This window comes from Triturus cristatus, chromosome 5_1 (genome assembly GCF_964204655.1).
Source record: "Triturus cristatus chromosome 5_1, aTriCri1.1, whole genome shotgun sequence".
In the NCBI taxonomy this organism is placed as follows: domain Eukaryota; kingdom Metazoa; phylum Chordata; class Amphibia; order Caudata; family Salamandridae; genus Triturus; species Triturus cristatus.
Window position 1 is genome coordinate 67,893,484 of NC_140587.1, and position 23,221 is coordinate 67,916,704.

The window sequence follows — 23,221 nt, forward strand, 5'->3', positions numbered from 1 at the left end:
GTTCTGATGCTCTGTCCATCACCACCCCCTTTTGTACCGCTTTGTTCGCCATAAGTTGGCAGGGTATGCTCAGACGTGAGTCCCTTGCTCACTTTGTCACTGGATTCAAGCAAGCTTGGCTGAAGACGGCTGAAATGCCAGAAACCGGTCCTAGGAAGCTTGTTTCCGGTCCAGGGAAGGCATGGCTTGGCAGTTCTGGCTGGACTGTTCCCATGAGGCACAGGGTCAGACTGATTTGCATATGGCCGTGTCTGAACTGGGGTGGCAGAGTGGGCTAAAGAACGGTGATGGATCAAACCCAGATCTGTTGACTGGGTGTGAGTGTTTGATTGGTTCTGATGCTCCGTCCATCACCACCCCCTTTTGTACCGCTTTGTTCGCCATAAGTTGGCAGGGTATGCTCAGACGTGAGTCCCTTGCTCACTTTGTCACTCGATTCAAGCAAGCCTGGCTGAAGACGGCTGAAATGCTAGAAACCGGTCCTAGGAAGCTTGTTTCCGGTCCAGGGAAGGCATGGCTTGGCAGTTCGGGCTGGACTGTTCCCATGAGGCACAGGGTCAGACTGATTTGCATATGGCCGTGTCTGAACTGGGGTGGCAGAGTGGGCTAAAGAACGGTGATGGATCAAACCCAGATCTGTTGACTGGGTGTGAGTGTTTGATTTGTTCTGATGCTCTGTCCATCACCACCCCCTTTTGTACCGCTTTGTTCGCCATAAGTTGGCAGGGTATGCTCAGACGTGAGTCCCTTGCTCACTTTGTCACTGGATTCAAGCAAGCCTGGCTGAAGACGGCTGAAATGCCAGAAACCGGTCCTAGGAAGCTTGTTTCCGGTCCAGGGAAGGCATGGCTTGGCAGTTCGGGCTGGACTGTTCCCATGAGGCACAGGGTCAGACTCATTTGCATATGGCCGTGTCTGAACTGGGGTGGCAGAGTGGGATAAAGAACGGTGATGGATCAAACCCAGATCTGTTGACTGGGTGTGAGTGTTTGATTGGTTCTGATGCTCCGTCCATCACCACCCCCTTTTGTACTGCTTTGTTCGCCATAAGTTGGCAGGGTATGCTCAGACGTGAGTCCCTTGCTCACTTTGTCACTGGATTCAAGCAAGCCTGGCTGAAGACGGCTGAAATGCCAGAAACCGGTCCTAGGAAGCTTGTTTCCGGTCCAGGGAAGGCATGGCTTGGCAGTTCGGGCTGGACTGTTCCCATGAGGCACAGGGTCAGACTGATTTGCATATGGCCGTGTCTGAACTGGGGTGGCAGAGTGGGCTAAAGAACGGTGATGGATCAAACCCAGATCTGTTGACTGGGTGTGAGTGTTTGATTGGTTCTGATGCTCCGTCCATCACCACCCCCTTTTGTACTGCTTTGTTCGCCATAAGTTGGCAGGGTATGCTCAGACGTGAGTCCCTTGCTCACTTTGTCACTGGATTCAAGCAAGCCTGGCTGAAGACGGCTGAAATGCCAGAAACCGGTCCTAGGAAGCTTGTTTCCGGTCCAGGGAAGGCATGGCTTGGCAGTTCGGGCTGGACTGTTCCCATGAGGCACAGGGTCAGACTGATTTAAATATGGCCGTGTCTGAACTGGGGTGGCAGAGTGGGCTAAAGAACGGTGATGGATCAAACCCACATCTGTTGACTGGGTTTGAGTGTTTGATTGGTTCTGATGCTCCGTCCATCACCACCCCCTTTTGTATCGCTTTGTTCGCCATAAGTTGGCAGGGTATGCTCAGACGTGAGTCCCTTGCTCACTTTGTCACTGGATTCAAGCAAGCCTGGCTGAAGACGGCTGAAATGCCAGAAACCGGTCCTAGGAAGCTTGTTTCCGGTCCAGGGAAGGCATGGCTTGGCAGTTCGGGCTGGACTGTTCCTATGAAGCACAGGGTCAGACTGATTTGCATATGGCCGTGTCTGAACTGGGGTGGCAGAGTGGGCTAAAGAACGGTGATGGATCAAACCCAGATCTGTTGACTGGGTGTGAGTGTTTGATTGGTTCTGATGCTCCGTCCATCACCACCCCCTTTTGTACCGCTTTGTTCGCCATAAGTTGGCAGGGTATGCTCAGACGTGAGTCCCTTGCTCACTTTGTCACTGGATTCAAGCAAGCCTGGCTGAAGACGGCTGAAATGCCAGAAACCGGTCCTAGGAAGCTTGTTTCCGGTCCAAGGAAGGCATGGCTTGGCAGTTCGGGCTGGACTGTTCCCATGAGGCACAGGGTCAGACTGATTTGCATATGGCCGTGTCTGAACTGGGGTGGCAGAGTGGGCTAAAGAACGGTGATGGATCAAACCCAGATCTGTTGACTGGGTGTGAGTGTTTGATTGGTTCTGATGCTCCGTCCATCACCACCCCCTTTTGTACCGCTTTGTTCGCCATAAGTTGGCAGGGTATGCTCAGACGTGAGTCCCTTGCTCACTTTGTCACTGGATTCAAGCAAGCCTGGCTGAAGACAGCTGAAATGCCAGAAACCGGTCCTAGGAAGCTTGTTTCCGGTCCAGGGAAGGCATGGCTTGGCAGTTCGGGCTGGACTGTTCCCATGAGGCACAGGGTCAGACTGATTTGCATATGGCCGTGTCTGAACTGGGGTGGCAGAGTGGGCTAAAGAACGGTGATGGATCAACCCCACATCTGTTGACTGGGTGTGAGTGTTTGATTGGTTCTGATGCTCCGTCCATCACCACCCCCTTTTGTACCGCTTTGTTCGCCATAAGTTGGCAGGGTATGCTCAGACGTGAGTCCCTTGCTCACTTTGTCACTGGATTCAAGCAAGCCTGGCTGAAGACGGCTGAAATGCCAGAAACCGGTCCTAGTAAGCTGGTTTCCGGTCCAGGGAAGGCATGGCTTGGCAGTTCGGGCTGGACTGTTCCCATGAGGCACAGGGTCAGACTGATTTGCATATGGCCGTGTCTGAACTGGGGTGGCAGAGTGGGCTAAAGAACGGTGATGGATCAAACCCAGATCTGTTGACTGGGTGTGAGTGTTTGATTGGTTCTGATGCTCCGTCCATCACCACCCCCTTTTGTATAGTAGTAGTAGCATCAGTTTTAAGGATTCTAAGTGCTACAGTGTGGTCCCTCGTTCCCAGCTGCAGGCACACAGGTTTAAGCCATTTCAGTCTGGGTTTTAGGTAGGCTGGGCAGCCAAAGAAGAAGTAAGAAACATTCTCCGCTGTTCCTGGACAGTATGGGCAGTCAGCGGGAGTTTGATGCGGGGTGTTCCACCTACTAGTACGATCTGGAAGGGGGAGGATCCCAAACCTAAACTGAACAAAAAGAGATCTATCCCTAGGCGTTGTGATGAAATCTAGATAAGGTTCCAAGCGGGGAATATCCTTATGTTGGCGAAACTCGTCAGTCAATCTACCAGGGTTTGGATCCCTCTGCTCCTGGAGATTGACCCATGACCAAAAAGCTCTCTTGGTTGCTTCCTTTGATAATAGTACCCCAGAATCCCAAGCAGATGTGAAGCCTGTTGCCACCAAAAGCTTCTTTATGTTGACAAGCCAACCTATTTTGTGGGCTCCATGAAGGTTCATGACTTCTCTTAGGCCATCAGCGTATTTAGAAAGCTCAGCGGTGCGCCAAAGCCGTGCCCAATATAAAAGGGGGCGCAGAGTTACTATGTCTTTGATAGATCGCCGGCCCAAATCGCTCAGTAGAGGCTTAGTAGGGGTACCCATTGGGAGCGATATAAGTTCCCTAAAGAACTTGTTTTCCCCAGTGCATCGACGCAACCAAAGCCGCATAATTCTGCACCGTAAAGGGCACAGCCTACGGCTTTAGCAGCATAGATTTCCGAGGCTGGAGCAATGGGTTTCGTAGTGGAGGCGCGGAATTCCCTCCCTATGGCTCCCATTACTCACCTATGGTTTAGCACCATTTTACCAATATGAGCCTGCCATTTGAGCTTCTCAGAGATTCTGATCCCTAAATAATCAAACTCTTTGACGCGCTCCAATGTCTTCCGATCAAGGGTCAAAATGGATCTGGATGATTTGCTTGGGTTAAAATAGAAGAGTTTGGTTTTAGCAGTGTTGATGACTAGGCCCCTCAACTTACAGAACAGGGAGAAACGATCCAATAGTTTCTGTAAGCCTGCGGGTGTTTTCGAAATTAAAAGTGTGTCGTCCGCGAAAAGTAACGCAGGATCTTTGTCCCCCGCCAGGACTGGAATATCGGCATTAATTTCGAGCAGGAAAGAAACCACACCATTCACAAAAAGTGTGAAGAGTGTAGGGGCCAGTACACAGCCCTGACAAACCCCTCTATTCACCGGGATTTTTTGAGTTTTTTGCTCTTGCGACCCCCATCTAATACAGGCATAGTTTCCTTCATGCATCCGAATCAAAAGATTCAGAATATATGGAGGAATCCCCATCTCCTCCAGAATCAACCACAGGCAATCACGAGGGACCAGGTCAAAGGCGGGTTTTAAATCAATGAACGCCAGGTACAGTCCACCCTTGCCAATGGTGACCACCTTCCAATACAGTAGCACCAGCCTAAATGCCTGGTTGATCGTGCTTGTGGAGCTCCTAAAGCCCGCCTGAAACTGTGAGATTATGTCGTTATCATCTGCCCATGTGTGGACGTGAGTCCCTTGCTCACTTTGTCACTGGATTCAAGCAAGCCTGGCTGAAGACGGCTGAAATGCCAGAAACCGGTCCTAGGAAGCTTGTTTCCGGTCCAGGGAAGGCATGGCTTGGCAGTTCGGGCTGGACTGTTCCCATGAGGCACAGGGTCAGACTGATTTGCATATGGCCGTGTCTGAACTGGGGTGGCAGAGTGGGCTAAAGAACAGTGATGGATCAAACCCAGATCTGTTGACTGTGTGTGAGTGTTTGATTGGTTCTGATGCTCCGTCCATCACCACCCCCTTTTGTACCGCTTTTTTCGCCATAAGTTGGCAGGGTATGCTCAGACGTGAGTCCCTTGCTCACTTTGTCACTGGATTCAAGCAAGCCTGGCTGAAGACGGCTCAAATGCCAGAAACCTGTCCTAGGAAGCTTGTTTCCGGTCCAGGGAAGGGAAGGCATGGCTTGGCAGTTCGGGCTGGACTGTTCCTATGAGGCACAGGGTCAGACTGATTTGCATATGGCCGTGTCTGAACTGGGGTGGCAGAGTGGGCTAAAGAACGGTGATGGATCAAACCCAGATCTGTTGACTGGGTGTGAGTGTTTGATTGGTTCTGATGCTCCGTCCATCACCACCCCCTTTTGTACCGCTTTGTTCGCCATAAGTTGCCAGGGTATGCTCAGACGTGAGTCCCTTGCTCACTTTGTCACTGGATTCAAGCAAGCCTGGCTGAAGACGGCTGAAATGCCAGAAACCGGTCCTAGGAAGCTTGTTTCCGGTCCAGGGAAGGCATGGCTTGGCAGTTCGGGCTGGACTGTTCCCATGAGGCACAGGGTCAGACTGATTTGCATATGGCCGTGTCTGAACTGGGGTGGCAGAGTGGGCTAAAGAACAGTGATGGATCAAACCCACATCTGTTGACTGGGTGTGAGTGTTTGATTGGTTCTGATGCTCCGTCCATCACCACCCCCTTTTGTATAGTAGTAGTGCATCAGTTTTAAGGATTCTAAGTGCTACAGTGTGGTCCCTCGTTCCCAGCTGCAGGCACACAGGTTTAAGCCATTTCAGTCTGGGTTTTAGGTAGGCTGGGCAGCCAAAGAAGAAGTAAGAAACATTCTCCGCTGTTCCTGGACAGTATGGGCAGTCAGCGGGAGTTTGATGCGGGGGGTTCCACCTACTAGTACGATCACGAAGGGGGAGGATCCCAAACCTAAACTGAACAAAAAGAGATCTATCCCTAGGCGTTGTGATGAAATCTAGATAAGGTTCCAAGCGGGGAATATCCTTATGTTGGCGAAACTCGTCAGTTAATCTACCAGGGTTTGGATCCCTCTGCTCCTGGAAATTGACCCATGACCAAAAAGCTCTCTTGGTTGCTTCCTTTGATAATAGTACCCCAGAATCCCAAGCAGATGTGAGGCCTGTTGCCACCAAAAGCTTCTTTATGTTGACAAGCCAACCTATTTTGTGGGCTCCATGAAGGTTCATGACTTCTCTTAGGCCATCAGCGTATTTAGAAAGCTCAGCGGTGCGCCAAAGCCGTGCCCAATATAAAAGGGGGCGCAGAGTTACTATGTCTTTGATAGATCGCCGGCCCAAATCGCTCAGTAGAGGCTTAGTAGGGGTACCCATTGGGAGCGATATAAGTTCCCTAAAGAACTTGTTTTCCCCAGTAACAAGTGCATCGACGCAACCAAAGCCCCATAATTCTGCACCGTAAAGGGCACAGCCTACGGCTTTAGCAGCATAGATTTCCAAGGCTGGAGCAATGGGTTTCGTAGTGGAGGCGCGGAATTCCCTCCCTATGGCTCCCATTACTCGCCTATGGTTTAGCACCATTTTACCAATATGAGCCTACCATTTGAGCTTCTCAGAGATTCTGATCCCTAAATAATCAAACTCTTTGACGCGCTCCAATGTCTTCCAATCAAGGGTCAAAATGGATCTGGATGATTTGCTTAGGTTAAAATAGAGGAGTTTGGTTTTAGCAGTGTTGATGACTAGGCCCCTCAACTTACAGAACAGGGAGAAACGATCCAATAGTTTCTGTAAGCCCGCGGGTGTTTTCGAAATTAAAAGTGTGTCGTCCGCGAAAAGTAAAGCAGGAACTTTGTCCCCCTCCAGGACTGGAATATCGGCATTAATTTCGAGCAGGAAAGAAACCACACCATTCACAAAAAGTGTGAAGAGTGTAGGGGCCAGTACACAGCCCCGACGAACCCCTCTATTCTCCGGGATTTTTTGAGTTTTTTGCTCTTGCGACCCCCATCTAATACAGGCATAGTTTCCTTCATGCATCCGAATCAAAAGATTCAGAATATATGGAGGAATCTTGAAAAAGAAAATAGTACGCGCACTTCCTCAAGTTGCCGGAGATTCTTTAAGGGTGTACCGTGCTCACGGGGTATCACTCTCCGAGGTGGAGTGTAAATGTAAACATGAAAAGGCACCCCCAATGATTTGGGGTGTGTCCCCCAGGCACTGGTTAAAGTCCGCAAACGGGGTTTCTAATTATTAGAACAGGTATGTATTTTTCTCGAACAAAGGAGAAAAGGTGTTCATCACAAGATGATGTCTTCACAAAGTGAAACTTTACTGTTTTCTATTGCTTCATAGAAAATCAAGATGTCACTTTCAATCCATAAGCGAAAATGTCTCCTTTACAATTTGCAATTACATTGTCATTCCCAATGCATTTCGGCAAGACTGCCTTCATCAGGGGACATCTACAAATAATGATACATATCATGAGTGTAATATACGAGGATACAGTGTTAATAGTTGACCAGCGGTAGGTGCAGGTTTAAAAGTGAAATACAAAAAGTATATTCCTTAACGGTGAGTATATAAAAAAAATACATGGGTGATGGATTAGCGGAGGGGTGGATAGCATGCGGCTAATTGCGGGATGTGGTAAAGATGTAAGTGGCCTCGGGTGGTGTGGTGTATTAGTTGGAGGTGTTTTGAGAGAAAATAACGAGTGAGTGGCATGCAAGGTAACGGTTGAGGTTGTGCTATTAATGGTAACGGGTGTGACAATCGTTAAAGATAATAAATGATCAAACGACCCCTAAAGTAAAATGGTGTTATTAGGTTGTATTTTCTTACCGAATGCGCAGAGCATCGACGCGTGGGGTCAATGGTGGGTTAGTGCCGGATCTCGTCCGGAAACTGAAAAGAGAGGTGATCACGTGGTGCAGGTTCGATGTGTTAAAGAGTGAAAAAAGACTATGCGGGTGTGGTGAATTGCTGTGTGAAAAAAAGACTGTAGAAATACTGGGGTAATTTAAAATGTTAGACAAACGTGACGTATATAACATGAAAAAAAGAGAGCCATGTGGGAAATTTAAGCAGTTAGGTTTCGAGAAGGATGAATAAACATAGGAGGATGAAGAAAATAAGTGTGAGTGGTTATAGGGGGAGTAAAGTAAAGGAAAAAAGTGGGAGAGAAGAGGAAGGGGAAAAATTCGGAAAAAAAGGGGAAAAAAATGAGAGAAGTTGCAACACTTGGGAACAGAACATCAAAACATCGAAAATGGTTGTAAAAAGGTGTGAGGCTATTGAAAAAACACAGAGACTTAAATGAAACAATGTCTGGAGATGGTCCATCAATTATGAACGGTGGTTAATGCAGATGTTGGTGTAGTAACCCCTATAGGTAGCATGTGAATTCTATACGGTCATTCATTCCATGTGGTTTCATAGAGTTCAACAAATAAATCCAATGGTTTTCTCGTTGTAGTAGGAATTTGTGGTTGTCTCTCCCTTCTTTTTTGTCGACGGTTTCCAGGATACAGAATTTCAATTGGCTGACGGTGTGCGCTGCTTCTGTGAAATGTTGGGCGACTGATGACTTCAACTGTTTAGTTCTGATGTTGGATTTGTGCTCATTGAGTCTGACTTTAATTTTTCGTTCAGTTTGTCCAACATAAATTATGCCACAGGGGCATTTGAGCATATATATGACGTTGGAGGTGTCACATGTGGCTGTCGTTCTGACTTTGATTTTATGCCCTTTCATGGGGTGTGTCACGTATTTGCCTTTGATGATGTTATTACAGTTGTTGCAGTTTAGGCACGGGATGGTGCCTTTGAATGTTTGCTGGGTAATAGGTTGAGGTTGTTTCAAAATTTCCCCAATGTTTTTGTTCCTGGTAAAGGCAAAAATCGGTGTCTCGTCAAATATGTGATTGAAATCCTGTTCCAAAGTAAGAAGTTGCCAGTGTTTTCGGATGATCCGTTTGTATGAGGCGCTCATGGTGGAGTATTTGGATACTACTGTGATTTGATTTTTGGTGTTTTTGATTTGAGGGTTGAGAAGTTCATTGCGGGTCTTGGTTGATGATCGCTTCAGTGCTTCTTGCAGTACATGATCCGGGTATCCACGAGATCTAAATCTCTTCATTAAGGTATCCATTTGTGTGTTGGTTCTGATGGGATTTGAGACGATTCTTTTGATTCTGAGCATTTGGGAATACGGGAGATGTTGTTTGAGGGGTAAGGGATGAAAACTTTGATAATGGAGAGTGTTGTTTCTGTCCGTGGTTTTCCTGTAAAGATCTGTTTCAAAACCGGTAGAAGATTGTGTGATGTCGACGTCCAAAAATGTGATTGAATGAGAATTGGTGTTGGAAGTGAACTGTATACGTTGGTCAATTTGATTGAGTTGTTCCAAATGGTTTTCTAGGATATCAATGGGGCCCTTCCATACAATGAAGATGTCATCAATGAATCTCAGATAAAGCTTTAGATGGTCAGTCCATTCTTTAATGGAAAGGATATCGTCTTCTTCGAACCGATTCATAAAGATGTTGGCATACGCTGGAGCTGCGCAATTTCCCATGGAAGTGCCCGTTAGTTGCTGAAACCACTCGTTATTGTGTTGAAAGTAACTGTGTAGGAGAGTGAATTGCATCAGTTCCATTAAAAAGACTTGTAGATCCTTTGGGTAGTTGGATTGTAGTAGTGCTTGTTCAATGGCTTCCAAACCGGATTGATGAGGGATGGATGTATATAGAGAATTGACGTCCACTGTACATAGGGTGATGTTTTCGTCTTCAGTGATTGTTATTTCGTGTAGTTTGATGAGGAAATCAGTTGTATCCTTAATGAATGATCTCATGTTGTTGACACTGGGTTGTAAGTGACGATCGAGATATTTGCCCACTGGCTCGTGTAGGCTTCCTCGTGTGGTAACTATTGGTCGACATGGTGGTCTAGTCGGGTTTTTGTGGATTTTGGGTACCAAAAATATTGTAGGGCTTTTTGGGTTTGGTTGTATGAGAAATTTCTTGACCTTCTCGTTGATGGTGCCCATTTCAACAGCTTTTTGAATCAGGAGTTGTAAAATTCCCATGTATGATGTTGTGGGATTAGATTCCAATTTCATGTATGTGTTTGTGTCCTGTAGGTGGGCCGATACTTGAGAATTGTAGTAGTTGGTGTTAAGGATAACTAATGCTCCTCCTTTATCGGCTTTGGTGCAAATGATGTCTGGATTTAGTGCGATGGCTTTGATAATGCCCAACTCTTTGTTGGTGAGATTGTGGGGTTTAGATGCCTTTTTGGTGTTGAGTTTCGCGATGTCTTTTTTTAATATAGATTCAAACAAATCAAGACTCTTATGGCTGACTGGTGCCATGTAGGTGCTTTTAAGTTGTAAACCCATGAGGGGATCTTGTTCTTGTTCCTTGGTAGGTTTTAGGACGTTGTCAAAAAAATGGCGTAATCTAAGCTTTCTCATTAATTTGAAGAAGCTGATGTCGAGTTCAAGTGTGTTACTGCCTGAGGTTGGCACAAAAGACGTTCCTTTTTGTAGGATTTTCAGTTGAATGTCGCTGAAGTGGTAATCGGAGATGTTGATAACTAAGTTCTCTGCTGGTTCATTCGTTTCTGCCGGTCCTTCTTGGCCGAGGTTGTACGGGTTTGGGGTTGGTCCTTGTCTTTTTCTTTGGTTTTTTCTACAGCTCCTCCTGGGTCGTCTTGTTCTGTGTGACCTACTTCTAAAAAAGAAGAAGAGGAAGAGGTTTCTTCAGAGGTTAAGGTGGTTGAAGTAGTGGTTGATGTTGTCGGTGTGTCGGTCGGGACCGTCGTTTGTGGTGCACCATCTCTAGGTATGTGTCTTCTAGGTTGTTGAGTCCGATCGCTGTCTGAAGATGAGGTATCAGTGTTCGCTGAATAAGGTTTATTTTGTCGACGTTTTGCATATATTTCGGCCCAGGAGTATACTTCTCCCATCTTGCAATCTGTTGTATCCCTGCGAAATTTACGGATTTTGCGTTCGTTGACTTCCGCTGTATGCTTGGCTAATTGAATGTTGATGTTCTCGAGTGTGTTGGTGAGCTCCTCTGGTGTTAAGGACTTTTGTAGCTCGATTTTGATATCGTTGATATCTTTGGTGAGTTCTTCTAAAATGGATGACAATTCTTCAATGATCAAGAGGATTAAGTCTAGCGAACATTTGTTCAAAATCGCGAACCACTTGTCTTTGAACTTCTGTTGATTTTTACAGAGCGAGGGTTTCAATGGTACTCTAAGGCCCCTTGGTATTCTTTGTGCTTTATGGTACCTGATCATAGTACTGGCGTGTAAGCGCTGATTTATTTCTTTTTTGGAAAGGTAGAGGAGTTGACGGACCACAAATTCCTACTACAACGAGAAAACCATTGGATTTATTTGTTGAACTCTATGAAACCACATGGAATGAATGACCGTATAGAATTCACATGCTACCTATAGGGGTTACTACACCAACATCTGCATTAACCACCGTTCATAATTGATGGACCATCTCCAGACATTGTTTCATTTAAGTCTCTGTGTTTTTTCAATAGCCTCACACCTTTTTACAACCATTTTCGATGTTTTGATGTTCTGTTCCCAAGTGTTGCAACTTCTCTCATTTTTTTCCCCTTTTTTTCCCATTTTTCCCCTTCCTCTTCTCCCCCACTTTTTTCCTTTACTTTACTCCCCCTATAACCACTCACACTTATTTTCTTCATCCTCCTATGTTTATTCATCCTTCTCGAAACCTAACTGCTTAAATTTCCCACATGGCTCTCTTTTTTTCATGTTATATACGTCACGTTTGTCTAACATTTTAAATTACCCCAGTATTTCTACAGTCTTTTTTTCACACAGCAATTCACCACACCCGCATAGTCTTTTTTCACTCTTTAACGCATCGAACCTGCACCACGTGATCACCTCTCTTTTCAGTCTCCGGACGAGATCCGGCACTAACCCACCATTGACCCCACGCGTCGATGCTCTGCGCATTCGGTAAGAAAATACAACCTAATAACACCATTTTACTTTAGGGGTCGTTTGATCATTTATTATCTTTAACAATTGTCACACCCGTTACCATTAATAGCACAACCTCGACCGTTACCTTGCATGCCACTCACTCGTTATTTTCTCTCAAAACACCTCCAACTAATACACCACACCACCCGAGGCCACTTACATCTTCACCACATCCCGCAATTAGCCGCATGCTATCCACCCCTCTGCTAATCCATGACTCATGTATTTTTTTTATATACTCACCGTTAAGGAATATACGTTTTCTATTTCACTTTTAAACCTGCACCTACCGCTGGTCAACTATTAACACTGTATCCTCGTATATTACACTCATGATATGTATCATTATTTGTAGATTTCCCCTGACGAAGGCAGTCTTGCCGAAATGCATTGGGAATGACAATGTAATTGCAAATTGTAAAGGAGACATTTTCGCTTATGGATTGAAAGTGACATCTTGATTTTCTATGAAGCAATAGAAAACAGTAAAGTTTCACTTTGTGAAGACATCAACTTGTGATGAACTCCTTTTCTCCTTTGTTCGAGAAAATTACATACCTGTTCTAATAATTAGAAACCCCGTTTGCGGACTTTAACCAGTGCCTGGGGGACACACCCCAAATCATTGGGGGTGCCTTTTCATATATGGAGGAATCCCCATCTCCTCCAGAATCAACCACAGGCAATCACGAGGGACCAGGTCAAAGGCGGGTTTTAAATCAATGAACGCCAGGTACAGTCCACCCTTGCCAATGGTGACCACCTTCCAATACAGTAGCACCAGCCTAAATGCCTGGTCGATCGTGCTTGTGGAGCTCCTAAAGCCCGCCTGAAACTGTGAGATTATGTCGTTATCATCTGCCCATGTGTGGATCCTCTCGAGGAGGACCCTACCGACCAACTTTTGTCCAGTATCGATAAGACTAATTGGGCGGTAGTTAGCTGGGTCCCCCCTTGGGCCCCTCTTGTAGATAGGGATTACTTCGGCTCCCTTCCAAGAATTTGGTACCGGTGAGCCCTCCAGCAAGGCATTGATAAAGAGCTCGAAGTAAGAGGCCCATCCCTCCACATTAGCTTTAAATACATCACCTGGGATGCCATCAGGTCCCGAGGCTTTTGCAGGTACGATCTTATTAATTGCTACTTCGACCTCCCTTTTCTCTATCTTTGTAAATGGGGGCTGTACAGAGTCAATGGCTATATTCCCAACTCGTGGGCGAGGATCACCTATTTGCTCGTCCCCTACGTATAATTTCCTGAAGTGCTCAAACCATTCCCTATCAGTTATGTGGTTGGGAATTTGGTCCAATTCACATCTGTTAAATCTTCTCACTAAAGACCAGAAGAGCTCTGCATTTTTTGAATGGCACGCATTTTTTAGGCTATCCCAGCACTGCTCTTCCCAATCTTTCTTTGCAGCTGCAATGGACTGCCTATAATGCAATCTTGCCAGCCGAACATCACCCGTATTATTAGTTTTAATGGCAAGGACCAGGCTGTCTTTTTTTAAGCTACAATTCCTATTAAACCACTTCTGCGCTGGCTTGACACTCATTTTTTTTTTTTTGTTATGATCAAGAAATAAAGAACCTATCGAGTCGATAGTTTCCACGTAGACTTTCACTGCTGCAGCAGGGCCTGCCCCATCCCTGCAAACTGCAGAAAGCTTAAGAGTCTGGTCAGCAAGAATTTCCTCAAGGGTAATAAGTTTTGAGTCACTCAAGATAAATTTAGGCCATTTGAGAAACCTTTTGCAGTTAGATGGTAAAACTGTCTTGGACAACATACGCATTTCGGGAGTTGGTATGAACTCTTTACTGAGCCATGTTTCCCGCATTTTAAGGGACACAACATTATGATCGCTATTTATTGTTGGTATAATAACCATATCTATGACGAATTTCCATGCCCTCCTATCGATCATTATATAATCGATTCTGCTTTGGGAGGGAACCCTATTGAAGGTATTAGCTCCCAATACATCGGAAATTGCACGTCCATTGACAGCTCTTAGCCCAAATTCTAATGAAAGAGCATTTATTTGAATAACAACTGGTGACCATCTCTTCACTGGCTCCAGTGACAGAGACGGAACGCCCCATCTGGCGTCCTCATCATAAATTCCCAGGACGTCATCAGTTGCAAGGGGCTCAAATGAACAATTAAAATCACCACCAACCAAAAGAAAGGAGTCTGAGTGGCAACAGTGAAGCAGGTCGGAGAGGGCAGAGATAGTAGGAGATTTTGCACCCCCTTGGGTTCCCCGTACATATACATTAAAAATTTCCCAAGTATAATTGCTCTTGGATCACTTGATGGATAGCCGCATTACATCCAGTGTGGAACAGATATGCTGAGTTATCTTGAGATTAAGTTCTGGCCTAACCCAAACCATAAGTCCACCAGATGGGCGACCTCGGCCCACCGTGGTGGCAGGAACAAAATAACATGAAAAACCCGACTTATACAATGGCTCAAGGCTCCAGGTTTCCTGGAACATACACAGGTCATAACCATCAATAAAGGCATTCCAGTCCGGGAGAGAGAGCTTGCTGCGCAAACCTGCCACGTTCCACGACGCAAGCTTGAGATGGCTAGAAGAGTCATCCCGTGGACCTGCCATGCTTAGGGGATGGACCAGATGTGAATCAATGTTACTAATAATAACCCTCTGTGTTGGAGTAACAGGGGTGGATGAGTCTAGACCCAAAGAATTTGGTGGTGGTGTAGGTCCAGAGGTGTAGCAACTCAGAGAAAGCAAAGGACTGGGGGGTGCTCCACCACTGCCCTGGAGTCAATCAACAGCCTCCAGGGTACTAAAGCGATTTTGAGTGACAGTAGGATCTAGAGGTGGTATGGGTCTAAGCCAACCCCCTTGGGGGAAACCCCTCCCGTTTCGTTGGACCAATGTCCACCCATCCATTGGTGAGGTGAAGTGACCAGGGGGATAGAAATAGGTCAGGGGGAGAGAACGTATGGATGTTCCTGTACTAGGGTGTCTCCAATTGCAAATGAACTCCACTATTTTGGGGTCATTGAAATTAATCAAGACACAGTCCCCACTAATATTTTTGGCCAAGTGGCCTACCCATGAGACCCTCCTAACCATAAGAATCTTGCACACTAGGGTGCCGATCACGATCCTGCAAAAACCGGGTACGAACCGTCGGACGGAGCACAATCTCCGCCCGACGCGTACCCGGTCGTCAATTTTCACAAACAAGGAATTACGATTCGCACGGGTACACCATCACCGTACGAATCGTAAAAAAGCCCGACCGAACCAAAAAACACCTACCAATGCGATCCGGGAAAGCGCCGACCTGACGTCGGGACGCTCGCAGCCAGCCATTCACGACCCAGGAATCACGATTCGCACCGACATCACCCCGCACGGTGAATATTTTGCGGCAGCCAAAAACTGCCGGGAAATCAGGACGACGCGAACAAGGACCACCAGTACGCGACGGACAGACAGGACGACGCGAACAAGGAGGACCAGTACGTGACGGACACACAGGACGACGCCACCAAGGAGGACCCGTACGCGACAGGACGACGCGATCAAGGAGGACCCGTACGCGACAGGACGACGCGAGCAAGGAGTACCAGTACGCGACGGACAGACATGGACCCGAACCTACGAGTCATCCCTGCCCTCATAGCAGTACACCTCCTCTACAGGTTACGACGCAGACGCCGCAGAAGGTCAGAATAACTAAGGGAGGGGGGAAAGTGGGGTGGGGTGGGGGTGGCACGACCAGGGCAGGCCACAAAACAACCACATAAGTCACACACCACACATGGCCTGGACATACCTGACTCCCATGCCCTGGTCACCACGAGGGGGTGGGGGCGTGTCCTGATAAGCCAGCGACCGCCACAACGGAAGTCCGTCACCACACGAACCGGCAACACAACCAGACAGGTACGTCCCGTACCCACGCCTGAAGAGCGTGGGTACGAGTCGGACCACGCCCACACACGTCACCCCAACAATGGCGGGACGGATCGCACCCACGTGGCAAAGGCCTGGGTACGGGCCGCACAAACATCACATAGCGTGGGGACGGATATGTACGGACCCTACCCCCACCCCGTATGCAAGGAGCGTACCCCCCAGCCCAACAGTGTAAGTACGACCCGTACCCCCACCCGCGTATGCATGGAGCGTACCCCCCAGCCCAACAGTGTAAGTACGACCCGTACCCCCACCCGCGTATGCATGGAGCGTACCCCCCAGCCCAACAGTGTAAGTACGACCCGTACCCCCACCCGCGTATGCATGGAGCGTACCCCCCATGCCAACAGTGTAAGTACGACTCGAACCCTCACCCGCGTATGCAAGGAGCGTACCCCCCAGCCCAACAGTGTAAGTACGACCCGTACCCCCACCCGCGTATGCATGGAGCGTACCCCCCAGCCCAACAGTGTAAGTACGACCCGTACCCCCACCCGCGTATGCATGGAGCGTACCCCCCATGCCAACAGTGTAAGTACGACTCGAACCCTCACCCGCGTATGCAAGGAGCGTACCCCCCAGCCCAACAGTGTAAGTACGACCCGTACCCCCACCCGCGTATGCATGGAGCGTACCCCCCAGCCCAACAGTGTAAGTACGACTCGAACCCTCACCCGCGTATGCAAGGAGCGTACCCCCCAGCCCAACAGTGTAAGTACGACCCGTACCCCCACCCGCGTATGCATGGAGCGTACCCCCCAGCCCAACAGTGTAAGTACGACCCGTACCCCCACCCGCGTATGCATGGAGCGTACCCCCCAGCCCAACAGTGTAAGTACGACCCGTACCCCCACCCGCGTATGCATGGAGCGTACCCCCCAGCCCAACAGTGTAAGTACGACCCGTACCCCCACCCGCGTATGCATGGAGCGTACCCCCACCACACCAGTGTAAGTAGACTCGTACCCTCACCTCGAATGCATTGAGCGTACCCCCACCGTGTATGTTCCAAGCGTACATATCCTGAAATCGGAGGTGTGTGTGCAGAGTCCACCCAGCAGTGCCCTGAGACAGGAGGGGTGTGTGCAGAGTCCTCCCAGCAGTGCCCTGAGACAGGAGGGGTGTGTGCAGAGTCCTCCCAGCAGTGCCCTGAGACAGGAGGGGTGGGTGTGGAGTCCTCCCAGCAGTGCCCTGAGACAGGAGGGGTGGGTGCCTATCACTCCCAGCAGTGCCCTGAGACAGGAGGGGTGTGTGCAGAGTCCTCCCAGCAGTGCCCTGAGACAGGAGGGGTGGGTGCCTATCACTCCCAGCAGTGCCCTGAGACAGGAGGGGTGGGTGCAGAGTCCTCCCAGCAGTGCCCTGAGACAGGAGGGGTGTGTGCAGAGTCCTCCCAGCAGTGCCCTGAGACAGGAGGGGTGGGTGTGGAGTCCTCCCAGCAGTGCCCTGAGACAGGAGGGGTGGGTGCCTATCACTCCCAGCAGTGCCCTGAGACAGGAGGGGTGGGTGCAGAGTCCTCCCAGCAGTGCCCTGAGACAGGAGGGGTGGGTGCCTATCACTCCCAGCAGTGCCCTGAGACAGGAGGGGTGTGTGCAGAGTCCTCCCAGCAGTGCCCTGAGACAGGAGGGGTGTGTGCAGAGTCCTCCCAGCAGTGCCCTGAGACAGGAGGGGTGTGTGCAGAGTCCTCCCAGCAGTGCCCTGAGACAGGAGGGGTGTGTGCAGAGTCCGGGGACCTCCTTGACCGCTTGCGTGGTGGTGTAACCGTAGGGCTCAGGGACAGAGCGGCCATGAAGGAGTCCTTGGGGGAGATGTGGCCAGGAGAGCTGAGGGGAGGGGATTTGGAGGGAGTGGACTGGGTGGAATGCGGACTCCCACTATGGCTGCGTGTCACACGTTTGCCCCCCGACCCAGTGGGTGTGCCTACCTCACCCTGTGTGTGCGTGTCAGGAGGAGTGCGGTGGACCTTCCCTGCTGGTGTGGTGCCCGTGTCCGTTGATGTGGGTGCATGCCGACGTCTGGGTGTACGTGGGACAGGCATGGGAGTGGGAAGTGTGGATGGGGCAGGGGTAGGTGGGGGGAGGTCGCGCTGCAGGAGACCCACTGCTGCAGTCAGTGTGGAGTCGATGGACCTCAGCAAGTTGCGTTGGTCAGCCTGCGATGAATGAATGCCCTCCAAGAAAGCCTCGATGTTGGTGAGGGTTTTGCCGTGGGCATGGAGGACATTAAGGATCGCAGCCTGACCAACCTGCAGTTGCCGCTGGATGTCCACAGACTCTGCATTGGCGGCAGCAGTGGAGACAGGGGCAGGGGGTGCGGTGCCTGGCAGGAAGGAGACATGCTGTGACCGGGCACGCTGGGAAGGGACACGAGCAAGTGGGAGGCGGCTGATGGAAACTGAGGGGGCGGTGCGAGGTGTTGTTCCGCTGTCAGCTGCTGGTGCAGCCTCCGCCCACTCGGAGACATCGTCCTCGGACCTGTCAGCTTCGTAGTCTGATGTGCCAGTCGACAGGTCCTCGGCCACACTCTCCTCCGCCTCTGTCCCACTCGATGTGCCAGACCCGATGTCACGGCTGGCACTGGTGCTCGGTCCCTCCGCCTGGTCTGTGTCCATGTCTCCCTCTGTGTCCCCCGACGATGCTGTGGGCAGGGTGGAGAGACAGAAATTAATCAGACACCTGTACACATCTGTCACATGAGTCCAATCTACATAGGTAACATTGCATAGCCTGAAAAGGAAGATCCCTAACATCTACTGAACAGGGTACCGATGTAGGGCATGAAACACACAGTTGGTTGAGCCACCATGCCACTGAAATACCATGGAGAGCATGAGACAATAGCTAAAGACAGGAAACGGAGTCTGACATAGCACCCAGGCCCTGGGGATAATCCAGCACTGCATCTGCACCACACAGCGTTGGCGAAAATACCGATGACCAGGGACCATATCCATGAACTTGAGACACATGCTGCATAGGTAATGCTGAAAACATGCCCAACATGACTCGGTCACTGCACATTGCGTGTGTGTCCAGACACATCACACACTGCCCAGACCCGGCAAGTGGAAATCAGGATTTGACACATAGGCATTGTCCGCCCCAACAAGACCCTACACGAGGCAAATTGTTGAGACACAGGTGGCACCAACATCTCATAGTCTGGGTGATACACACAGGGGCAGGCAAAAAGCAAGATTGGACGCCAAACAGCCAAGGTGCGCCTGTACAAATAATGAGGTACCAGTGCCCATCCTCAGATGAGTATAACAAGACACACAGGCACTGGCAACTGTGAGTATGAAGAAGGACAATCAGGTCAGGCTGCACAGTGGACACCTGTACAAAATAGCACGTCAATATACATGGTGACAGGGGACAATGGCACAGAGCACAACCTACGCTGTAGACACTGAGATTGGCCACGTTTATGATGACACATACACCACTGAGGAAAAGGTGCCCCAGGGGACAGTAGTGGGCACGCAACTACATGCTACTGAATGGTAATGACTGCAACACACGTCACCATCCCTGCACTATGTGTATCGCACACTCATGCACATCATGTCACAGGCCACTACATAGGACATGCGCGCTGTAAGGCATGACACATGAGAGACCAACTCCCATGTCTGGAGTCAGCATCAGTGCCAACTGACATGGAACCCACATGCAGTGAACTTGACAGTGCACAGGCAAGGTCCCACAACCTGTTACACACCACCCCCACACATGATGCTACAGTCATTGTTCTCGTGGACAAAGCGCCAGCCTACATTACCTTGTGAAGGAGTGACTACACACAGACCAGGGAACACATTGCAAGGAGGGGAAGGGTGGCAGGGGCACAGCGCTATACTGGGGCAAACAGGATCTGCACAGCACCTTTAAACCCTGCCAGTGAATTCATGCTACTGTGCCCTTACAAATGCCGGTGACACACAACAAACACACATGTACCTACCCCCTTCCGGCTGCTGCATCGCCTGTAAGCGCCTCTCCAGGTCTGGAAAGACCACCGGCAGCACACGCCTGTGGAGGTGGCTCAGACGGCGGCGGCCGCGGTTCTTGTGGCTCTCAGGTGAGTCCCCCAGCAGGAGCCGTGCAATCCTCCGCGTCCAGCACCGGATATCCTGCCAGCGTTTCCTCACCTGGGGCAGGCTCCGCCTCCGACCATCCACACCCCTCACGGCACTGACGGCGGTCAGCCAGATCTGCTCCTTGGCAGTGGCGCCTACCTGTGAGGAGGAACAAGTGACACCACATCAATACACCAGCCACATGTCACAGAGAGACATATGGGTACAAATTAGCTGGTTACAACAAGGCATGTCATGCAGCCAACGCATTGCACCTTTGTCATAGGGACATCATCCCCTGGTGAGGGAAAAAGCAGTACGTGCCACAGTGGGTACACAGGTGGAATGATGGCAATGTCACAATCAATGATCAAGGCTCACACTGTGCATCACACCCACCCCTCCTGTCTCAGGGCACTGCTGTGAGTGATAGGCCCCCACCCCTCCTGTCTCAGGGCACTGCTGGGAGTGATAGGCCCCCACCCCTCCTGTCTCAGGGCACTGCTGGGAGTGATAGGCCCCCACCCCTCCTGTCTCAGGGCACTGCTGGGAGTGATAGGCCCCCACCCCTCCTGTCTCAGGGCACTGCTGGGAGTGATAGGCCCCCACCCCTCCTGTCTCAGGGCACTGCTGGGAGGACTCCACACCCACCCCTCCTGTCTCAGGGCACTGCTGGGAGGACTCTGCACACACCCCTCCTGTCTCAGGGCACTGCTGGGAGGACTCTGCACCCACCCCTCCTGTCTCAGGGCACTGCTGGGAGGACTCTGCACACACCCCTCCTGTCTCAGGGCACTGCTGGGAGTGATAGGCACCCACCCCTCCTGTCTCAGGGCACTGCTGGGAGGACTCCACACCCACCCCTCCTGTCTCAGGGCACTGCTGGGAGGACTCTGCACACACCCCTCCTGTCTCAGGGCACTGCTGGGAGGACTCTGCACCCACCCCTCCTGTCTCAGGGCACTGCTGGGAGTGATAGGCACCCACCCCTCCTGTCTCAGGGCACTGCTGGGAGGACTCTGCACACACCCCTCCTGTCTCAGGGCACTGCTGGGAGACATCAGGCACCCCCCCCCTGGGACCCCCCCGACAGTACATGGCATGTGTGTTACACCTGGACGCAATGGCAGAAGTCACAATCACAACATAGGGACAGTCTGTGGCAGTGGCCTATGCACTCACCTGATACCCTGGTCGCCCATACAGCATGGAGTACTGTGGGAGGATCACATCCAGCAGAGCCATGTTCTCCTCCAGGGTGAATGGCTGTGTCCTCTCCACAGCCCTTGACATGGTTCCAGGGAATCAGTAGCAGCAGCTGGGTCGACGAATGCAAAGATGTGCAGGCAAGTGCTCCCTCATGGGACCTGGCTGCCTTATATGTGCCCTTCTGACCAGTCTCATGCACAGGAGTACAGAGTGATTGGTCACTCACATTTGCATCCTATGTTTCCACCAATCCCTTCAAACCTAGCAGTCTGTGGGTTCTCTATCGGTTTCATTCTCCTGCATGATGTCAGCCCCACAAACACATTGCAACAAAGTAGAAGAATTCCAACTGACTTCTGCTGTGCACCTTCCAGAACAATTTCGAATTTTGAACTTGGTCTCCATGACAACCAGCATGCATGTAGGCCTTAATACTTGTCCCCTATGTAATTTGGAGCATCACACACAGGTACGATGCGTTTCGGGGCCCTAGGGCACCCCAAATGCATGGCAACGGCCCGTACATGCATGCCTATGCTCTCCATCACTATGGGTCTGCACGCGTATGCGTACCCGTAGTGTTACGGACCGTACACACGCATGTACGCTCTCTATCACTATGGGTCTGCACGCGTATGCGTACCCGTAGTGTTACGGACCGTACACACGCATGTACGCTCTATATCACTATGGGTCTGCACGCGTATGCGTACTCCTAGTGATAGTGAGCGTACATGCGAGTGTACGGTCCGTACCACTACGGGTACGCATACGCGTGCAGACCCATAGTGATAGAGAGCGTACATGCGTGTGTACGGTCCGTACCACTACGGGTACGCATACGCGTGCAGACCCATAGTGATAGGGCCGTACACACGCATCTACGCTCACTATCACTATGGGTCTGCACGCGTATGCGTACCCGTAGTGGTACGGACCGTACACACGCATGTACGCTCTCTATCACTATGGGTCTGCACGCGTATGCGTACCCGTAGTGGTACGGACCGTACACACGCATGTACGCTCTCTATCACTATGGGTCTGCACGCGTATGCGTACCCGTAGTGGTACGGACCGTACACACGCATGTACGCTCACTATCACTATGGGTCTGCACGCGTATGCGTTCCCGTAGTGGTACGGACCGTAAAAATGCCTGTACGCTCGCCATCACGATGGGTACACATACGGCAGCACTCCCACAGTGATTTTGAAACATGCACAGGCCCTCTCAGCAGCAGTACGGCGGTTTTTACACATCACTGTGGTGATAGGCGACACACATGTAGGAATAGGGCGGACATACTTGTCCATGGATGGACATACTTGTCCAGGAATGGACATCAAGGCATCGTCTGTGCATTACTACATGTGTGGGGCACAGGTGTCACAGGCTGTGATGTGGAACATGCCTCCTGAGTGGAGAAGGCACCAGATGTATGATGAGATGTGTACATGTGTACTGTGTGAGGGTGCAATGTGTGCCAGGCATGCCCTTGACTCCTTTGACATGTGTGCATGTGGGACTGCGCACTTGGGGTGAGCGTCACTGGCATGGCACGGACACCAACACACGGAAGTGTCCCATGATGCCCGGTACAGGGGTCATGACACATGACTTGTCACTACCCACAGTGCACAATGTGACTATGTCATATATGTGTCCGGGATTTACATCAGGTTGATGTTGTAGCACCCTCAACAGCTGCAGCCGTTGCAGCAACCAACATGTGGCTGTGTGTAGATTGTCATTGCACACTGTTCCCAACACCATGCCACATGTGTCATCGGATGTGAGGTGCACATGTATGCATGGGACACGGAGTAGCGTGACAAGGCCATGTCAGCAAACTCACAAGGAATGTGTGGTGAGTCATGACATGTGCACCTTCATGGCAAGGTGTGTGGGCTGGACTAGTGTAATGTCATGTGACCTGTGGCTCCAGTGTTCCGCTACCAGTCTCTGCAATCGGCATCACACTTCTGCTGATGTGTGGGTGTATGTCACTCCTGTCTTGCGTCGGGCAGTGCACTTGCACTGGGACACAGCTATTTCCATGGCGTGGCATGGGGAGGTTCTCAATCACC